Source organism: Macaca nemestrina, chromosome 15, assembly GCF_043159975.1.
Source record: "Macaca nemestrina isolate mMacNem1 chromosome 15, mMacNem.hap1, whole genome shotgun sequence".
NCBI classification, from domain to species: Eukaryota; Metazoa; Chordata; class Mammalia; order Primates; family Cercopithecidae; genus Macaca; species Macaca nemestrina.
This window is the reverse complement of record NC_092139.1, coordinates 96482231-96490331: the sequence shown is the minus strand read 5'-3', so window position 1 is coordinate 96490331 and position 8101 is coordinate 96482231. Positions and strand designations below refer to the sequence as shown.

The 8101-nt window shown below is 47.6% G+C and overlaps 1 pseudogene; it reads left to right on the top strand.

Moving 5' to 3' along the window:
• Positions 1–4436: 4436 nt before the first annotated feature.
• LOC105487282 (small ribosomal subunit protein uS12-like) lies at positions 4437–5229 on the top strand (annotated as a pseudogene).
• The last annotated feature ends 2872 nt before the right edge of the window (positions 5230–8101 follow it).

The window sequence follows — 8101 nt, the reverse complement described above, 5'->3', positions numbered from 1 at the left end:
CCGCCCCGGCAGCGTCGTGACCCGCTCTCCCCTCCCTCCCCGCCCTCGGCCTCCGCCACCGCCGCCGCCGTGGGGAGTGAGAAGGCGGGGCAGGCGCGCCTGAGGCGAGAGGCGGGGCCCGAAGGCCGAGAACGCCCCGCCCCTCCCCGCCCCGACTTCTATCTGTGCTCCGCCCCTTTATTCTCGCTCCGCCCCATCATCCCAGCTCCGCCCCCCGCCGGCGGTCTGCGCTCCGCCTCGTCGTCCTCGCTCCGCCCCCGCCCGCCGTCTTGCTCCACCCCATTATTCTCGCTCCGCCCCCCGCCGGTCGTCTCTACTCCGCCCCTTCGGCCTCGCTCCGCCCCTTCGGCCGCGCTCCGCCCCCGGTGCGCTCCGCCCCCCACGGCAGACATTACTCCTCGCCGTTGCTAGAGTTCGGCGGGAACTGGGACCGCAACCTGCTCCGGGCGATGCGCGTCCTCTCTGGAGGCGCCACGCGTCCTGGTCGGGTGCAGGAGTTAGGGCCATTTGGTCTTGAAAGGCCTCGTCCGTCCTGATTCCCCCGCCCCAATTCACAGTTCCCAGGAAGCTTGATCGCCCGCTCTGGGTTCTCCATTCCCACCCCCACCTCCAGGATCGAACGGGGAAGGCCGGGATGGTCGGGGCAGTTTGCAGCTTGGGTAGTGTCCAGTTCTTGCACAGGTGTCGCCTAGACAGCTTCTCTCTCTGAAGTCTGTACTGAAGGAGTTGGGGAAGACCTTGAGGACCTTCTGATGGAGTTCATCTTTCTGCAGCCCCAGAGACTGTAATTCAGACACCGTCCCCAAAAGAAGTCTGAAAACTTTGAGTCTCGCCACGTGCAGGCCAGAGGAGTCCAACACCATCATCACCGTCTATGCACAGACTGCTGGCTGCCAAACTAACATATCTAAGGCACGTGCTCAAGGGCTCAGAGGTTCCCACTCACCCAGAAAATAAACTTTTAATTCCCTGCCCCTTTTTGGAACATGCCTTTTCCTTCCTCATCTAGTCCTCTGAGAATTGAACCCCTCCTTCAAAAGCCAGATCCAATTCCCACTTCCTCCGTGGAGTCTTCCTTCCCTGGCCAGAATAGCTTTGTCCAGATATTTGCAAATATTTGGTTAGGATGAATCTGCTTCTACTTGCTACCACACCCAAAATGTTAAAAAGACAAAAAGAAAGAAAGAAAACTCATTGAGAATTTTCTTGAGTAAACAACTTACCAAGGTTACATTTTAAAGCTGAAAAAAAAATCTAATGTGTAACAGAAAACACACTTGAGAAAAATCCACAGATCTGTATTACCACATTTGGACCACCCAGAGCTTCCGCTCAGCAGGGAGGCACCTGGGAAAGCAGCACTCTGGAGGGAGGTGGCTTTTTAGTTTCTCCAAAACTGAGCCTAACCAGTGCTGACTGCAACTGGGCACCATCGGTCCTGACAATGACCCCCACAAGGTCTTTTTATTTTTTCATTTAGATACAGGGTCTCCCTCTGTCGCACAGGCTGGCATGCAGTGGTCTGATCACAGCTCACTGTGCCCAAGTATCGAACTCCTGTACCCAAGTATCCTCCCAGCTCAACCTCCTGAGTAGCTGGGACTACAGGTGCCACACCCAGCCTCCATCCAGGTCTTAATTAAGGGGGAGGGCAAATCTCTATAGCTCATGGATGACATTTTGCAATATTTAAAATTCAAAGACACCCACCACCAACTGATAAATGGATAACCAAATGTGTTCTATCCATGCAAGGAGATATTATCTATCAAGAAATGAAATACTGGCCGGGCACAGTGGCTCACGTCTGTAATCCCAGCACTTTGGGAAGCCAAGGCAGGCTGATCACCCGAGGTCAGGAGTTCGAGACCAGCCTCGCCAACATGGTGAAACCCTGTCTCTACTAAAAATACAAAAATTAGCCGGGTATGGTGGCAGGCACCTTAATGCAAGCTACTTGGGAGGCAGAGGCAGAGGCAGAATCATTTGAACCTGGGAGGCGGAGTTTGCAGTGAGCTGAGATCCAAACCTGGGGGACAAGAACGAGACTTCTTTCAAAAAAAAAAAAAAAAAAAAAGAAATGAAACATTTGGCTGGGCACGGTGGCTCACACCTGTAATCCCAGCACTTTGGGAGGCCAAGGCTGGTGGATCACCTGAGATCAGGATTTTGAGACCAGCCTGGCCAACATGGCAAAAACCCGTCTCTACTAAAATTACAAAAATTAGCTGGGCATGGTGGCATGTGCCTGTAATCCCAGCTACTCAGGAGTCTGAGGCAGGAGAATCCCTTGAACCCGCAAGGCAGAGGTTGCAGTGAGCCAAGATCACACCACTGCACTATAGCCTGGGCGACAGAGTGAGACTCTATCTCAAAAAAAAGAAAAAGAAAAAGAAAAAGAAAAGAAAATGAAATACATGCTACAACATGGATGAACCTTGAAAACATTATGCTAAGTGAAAGAAGCCAGACCCAAAAGCCCACATACTCTATGATTCCATTTATATGAAATGCCCAAAACAGGCAAATCTATAGAGACAGAAAGTAGATTAGTGGTTGCCAGGGGATGGGGGAAGGCAGGAATGGGTAGTGAGTGCTAATGGGTTTCTTTGGAGGGTGATGAAAATATTCTGGAATTAGATAATGGTGAAGGTTGCACAACTCTGTAAATATACTAAAAACAACTAAATCATACACTTTTAAAGGGTCAATGTTATGGCATATGAATTTTTTTTTCTTTTAGAAACAGGGTCTCACTGTCAGGAGAGTGCAGTGGCGCCATCACGGCTCACTGCAGCCTTCACCTCCTGGGCTCAAGTGATCTTTCAGCCTCAGCCTCATGAGTAGCTGGGACTACAGGTACCCACCACCACACCAAGCTAAATTTTTAATTTTTTATTTTTATTTGTAAAGACAGGGTCTAGTTTTATTGCCCACATTGGACTCAAACTCCTGAGCTCAAGCAATTCTCCCGCCTGAGTCTCTCAAAGTGCTGGGATTAACAGGCATGAGCCAGCACACCTGGCTGGTATGATTTATATCTCAAAATAGCTGTTAAAAAATATTTCCATCTGGGCATGGTGGCTCACGCCTGTAATCCCAGCACTTTGGGAAACTGAGGCAAGCAGATCACTCGGCCTCAGGAGTTCGAGACCAGCCTGGCCAACAGTGAAACCCTGTCTCTACTAAAAATACAAAAACTAGTCGGCTGTGGTGGTGCACGCCTGTAGTCTCAGCTACTTGGGAGGCCGAGGCAGAGGTTGCAGTGAGCCGAGATTGAGCCGCTGCACTCCAGCCTGGATGACAGAGCTAGACTCTGTCTCAAAAAAAAAAAAAAAAAAATTCTGTCTTTAGTGGTATTTTCATGCAAACACACACACACAGGATACAGCATAAGGATATCCTCTGCTCTTTGAAGTCTTAGCGCACATTTCACACCCTCAACAGGGACTACCCTGGCAATGCTATTTTAAACTGCATTGTGCCCCCTGTCATCCACTCCTATCCTCCCTTGGCCTGCCTTCCCCTACCCCTGTGGCATTTATCATCTTCTAACATACTAAATAATTTGCATATTTATTTTTGTCTGTCCTCTACACCCCACATGCACACATACCAGAGAACAAGCTCTCTAATGACAGAGATCTTTGTCTTGCTCAGTGACTTAGGCCGAGGCTGCCTGACCCAGAGTACGCACTCAATAAATATTTGTTGCATGAATTAATGACTAAATGAATGAGTGATAACCTCATCAATGTGTATTCCTCCCATTTTGCAAACATTTGGGGCAGCTTTTTAACAGCTGCATTGGAGCATTGGGCTTCATGGGACCAAAATAAATTCTGAGTGTGAAGAATGAACACCCTTTCCTCAAGAAATGCAATGCAAATCCACACAAGGGTCAGAAAACAAACCAGTTTTGATTTTTTAAAGTCTGCTTAAAGAAAGATATGAGGCCGGGCACAATGTCTCATGCCCATAATCCCAGCACTTTGGGAGACCAAGGAGGGTGGATCACTTGAGGCCAGGAGTTCAAGACCAGTTTGGCCAACATGGCGAAACTCCATCTCTACTAAAACTACAAAAAAGTTAGCCAGGCGTGGTGGCACATGCCTATAGTCCCAGCTGCTTGGGAGACTGAGACAGGAGAATTGCTTGAACCCAGGAGTCAGAAGTTACAGTGAGCCAAGATCGTGCCAGTGCACTCCAGCCTGGGCAACAGAGTGAGACTCTATCTCAAAAAAAAAGAAAGAAAGAGAGAAAAGGAAAGATATGAAAGCTGGGCACTGTGGCATGTGCCTATAATCCCTGCTACTCAGGAGACTGAGGTAGCAGGATCCCTCGAGCACAGGTGTTCAAATCCAGCCTGGGCAACATGGCAAGACCCCATCTCTCAAGAAGAAAAAGGAAAAAGGGAGGCCCGTGGCACCGACAGGATGGGCAAGTGTCGTGGACTTCGTACTGCTAGGAAGCTCCGTAGTCACCGATGAGACCAGAAGTGGCATGATAAACAGTACAAGAAAGCCCATTTAGGCCGGGCGCGGTGGCTCAAGCCTGTAATCCCAGCACTTTGGGAGGCCGAGACGGGCGGATCACAAGGTCAGGAGATCGAGACCATCCTGGCTAACACGGTGAAACCCCGTCTCTACTAAAAATACAAGAAAAATTAGCTGGGCGAGGTGGCGGGCACCTGTAGTCCCAGCTACTCGGGAGGCTGAGGCAGGAGAATGGCGTGGACCCGGGGGGGCGGAGCTTGCAGTGAGCCGAGATCGCGCTACTGCACTCCAGACTGGGGCACAGAGCAAGACTCCGTCTCAAAAAAAAAAAAAAAGAAAGAAAGAAAGAAAGAAAGAAAGCCCATTTGGGCACAGCCCTGAAGGCCAACCCTTTTGGAGGTGCTTCTCATGCAAAAGGAATCATGCTGGAAAAAGTAGGAGGTGAAGCCACACAGCCAAATTCTGCCATTCGGAAGTGTGTCAGGGTCCAGCTGATCAAGAACGGCAAGAAAATCACAGCCTTTGTACCCAACGACAGTTGCTTGAACTTTATTGAGGAAAATGATGAAGTTCTGGTTGCTGGATCTGGTCGCAAAGGTCATGCTGTTAGTGATATTCCTGGAGTCCGCTTTAAGGTTGTCAAAGTAGCCAATGTGTCTCTTTGGCCCTATATAAAGGAAAGAAGGAAAGACCAAGATCATAAATTTTAATGGTGAAAACACTGTAGTAATAAATTTTCATCTGCCAAAAAAAAAAAGAAAAAAAGAAAAGGAAAAAGGGCCTGGACAACATAAAGTGACCCCCATCTCTACAAAAAAAACAAAATAGCCAAGCATGGTGGTGGGCACCTGTGGTTCCAGCTACTTGTGAGGGTAAGGTAGGAGGATCTCTTGAACCCAGGAGGTGGAGGCTGCAGTGAGCTAAGATCGTGCCACTGCACTCCAGACGGTGCAACAGAGCAAGACTCTGTCTCAGAGAGAGAAAGAGAGACATAGGCTTAATAAGACGTAGTTCAGCAACACAGAGGTAGCATGATTCATCTTTTAGCAGTGTGAAGCTGTTCAGAAAGGAAATATTCACTGAGTAATGAAGTTTCACCAAAATCTGGCAGGCAGCAAGGGGAGATAGAAAATAACTTCAAATAAGAGATAAGAGCCATCAGCTAGGACAAGGAAGGGATCCACAAGCTGGATCAAGTGATAGAAGTGAAGCACATTCATTATCTTGTGTGGCACATCCCTAGCAGATCATCCTGGGTGTAATTTAACTTATTCCTTTTCTTGCTTATCAGACACAGCTCAGAAGAAAATAACTGAGAACAGGTGCATCAGCATTGGTTAAAGCTGCCAAACCTTTGGCAAATCTCACTGACTTAGGCCAAAAACTACACAAAGCTTCAGGAAATGTTCTACCAGCAAAGTTCTATTTATATGACTAAATAGGGAGTTCAGGGATTTCAAATTCATAAACCTATGATTTAGTACCTAAAGAGACTGTATCTGTGCTAAATAAACACAGATGTATATGGTATTCTACAACAGAAGAGGGGTGGGTGAGTAGACAACAGATACATGAAGGTTTGCAAATATTACCTATATATGGAAGGAGACATCATAAACTAATAAATGGTTGTCTTGGGAGAGGCATCTTGGTGACTGGGAGGCAAGGAATAAAGGGAAACTTCCTTTTTCCTGAAAAGTTGGCCCTCCATTTCTGTGAGTTCTGCATTCATGGATTCAACGAGCCATGAATAGAAACTATTCAGGAAAAAAGGGCCAGGCACGGTGGTTCTCACATGTAATCCCAGCACTTTGGGAGACTGAGGTGGGCAGATCACGAGGTCAGGAGATCAAGACCATCCTAGTTAACATGGTGAAACCCCCATCTCTACTAAAAATACAAGAAAATTAGCCGGGCGTGGTGGCAGGCGCCTGTAGTCCCAGCCACTCGGGAGGCTGAGGCAGGAGAATAGCGTGAACCCGGGAGGCAAAGCTTGCAGTGAGCCAAGATCGCGCCACTGCACTCCAGCCTGGGAGACAGAGTGAAACTCCATCTCAAAATAAATAAATAAATAAATAAATAAATAAATAAATAAATAAATAAATAAATAAAAATAAGGTGGCCGGGCACAGTGGCTCACCCCTGTCATCTCAGCATTTTGGGAGGCCGAGAAGGGCAGATCACGAGGTCAGGAGTTTGAGACCCTCCTGGCTAACATGGGGAAAACCTGTCTCTATTAAAAATACAAAAAATTAGCTGGGCGTGGTGGTGGGCGCCTGTAGTCCCAGTTACTCAGGAGGCTGAGGCAGGAGAATCACTTGAACCCAGGATTTGGAGGTTGCAGTAAGCCGAGTTCACATCACTGCACTGCCGCTTGGGTGACAGAGCAAGACTCCGTCTCTAAATAAATAAATAAATAAATAAATAAATAAATAAAGTATACAGGAAATGTGTATAGGTTATATGCGAACTGTACACTATTTTTTTTTTTTTAGAAATTGTTCAAGTGATTCTCCTGCCTCAGTCTCCTGAGTAGCTGGGATTACAGGCGCCCGCCACCACGCCCAGCTAATTTTTTTTCTATTTTTAGTAGAGACGGGGTTTCATTATGTTGGCTGGGCTAGTCTTGAACTCCTGACCCCATGTGATCTGCCTGCCTCACCCTCCCAAAGTGCTGGGATTACAGGAGTGAGCCACCACACCTGGCTACTGTACACCATTTTATATAAAGGATTTGAACATCGTTGGATTTTGGTATCTGCAGAAGGTCCTGGAACCAATCCTCCATGGATACCAAGGGACAACTGTATATCCTTTGTACCTAGTGAAGTTTGCTTCACATGCATTTTATTACATATTCAAAAGTAATAAAAATAAATAAAAAGACTAACATGCTAAATCAACTGATTATAACATTCATTTCCTATATGCAAATAGATTCAATAAACTGTATTGAACACCCATGTGTACCACTGGAATATGGAAACAGATTGGCCTGTAGTTATGGAAGATGTCACCACTGAGGAAAGCTGAGACAGAAGCCCTATGTACTATTTCTGCAACTTCTAATTCTTTAAAAATAAAAACTAAATTTAAAAAATGGGGCCGGGCATCGGGCGCGGTGGCTCACGCCTGTAATCCCAGCACTTTGGGAGGCCGAGGCGGGTGGATCACAAGGTTAGGAGATCGAGACCATCCTGGCTAACACGGGGAAACCCCGTCTCTACTAAAAATACAAAAAATTAGTTGGGCATAGTAGCGGGCGCCTGTAGTCCCAGCTACTCGGGAGGCTGAGGCAGGAGGATGGCATGAACCCGGGAGGCGGAGCTTGCAGTTAGCCGAGATCACGCCACTGCAGTCCAGCCTGGGCGACAGAGCTAGACTCTGTCTCAAAAAAAAAAAAAAAAAAAAAAAGGGGGCCGGGTACAGTGGCTCATACCTGTAATCCTGGCACTTTGGGAGGCCGAGGTGGGTGGATTGCAAAGTCAGGAGATCAAGACCATCCTGGCTAACATGGTGAAACTCTGTCTCTTCTAAAAAAATACAAAAATCTTAGCCGGGCATGGTGGCGGGCACCTGTAGTCCCAGCTACCAGTTACTTGGGA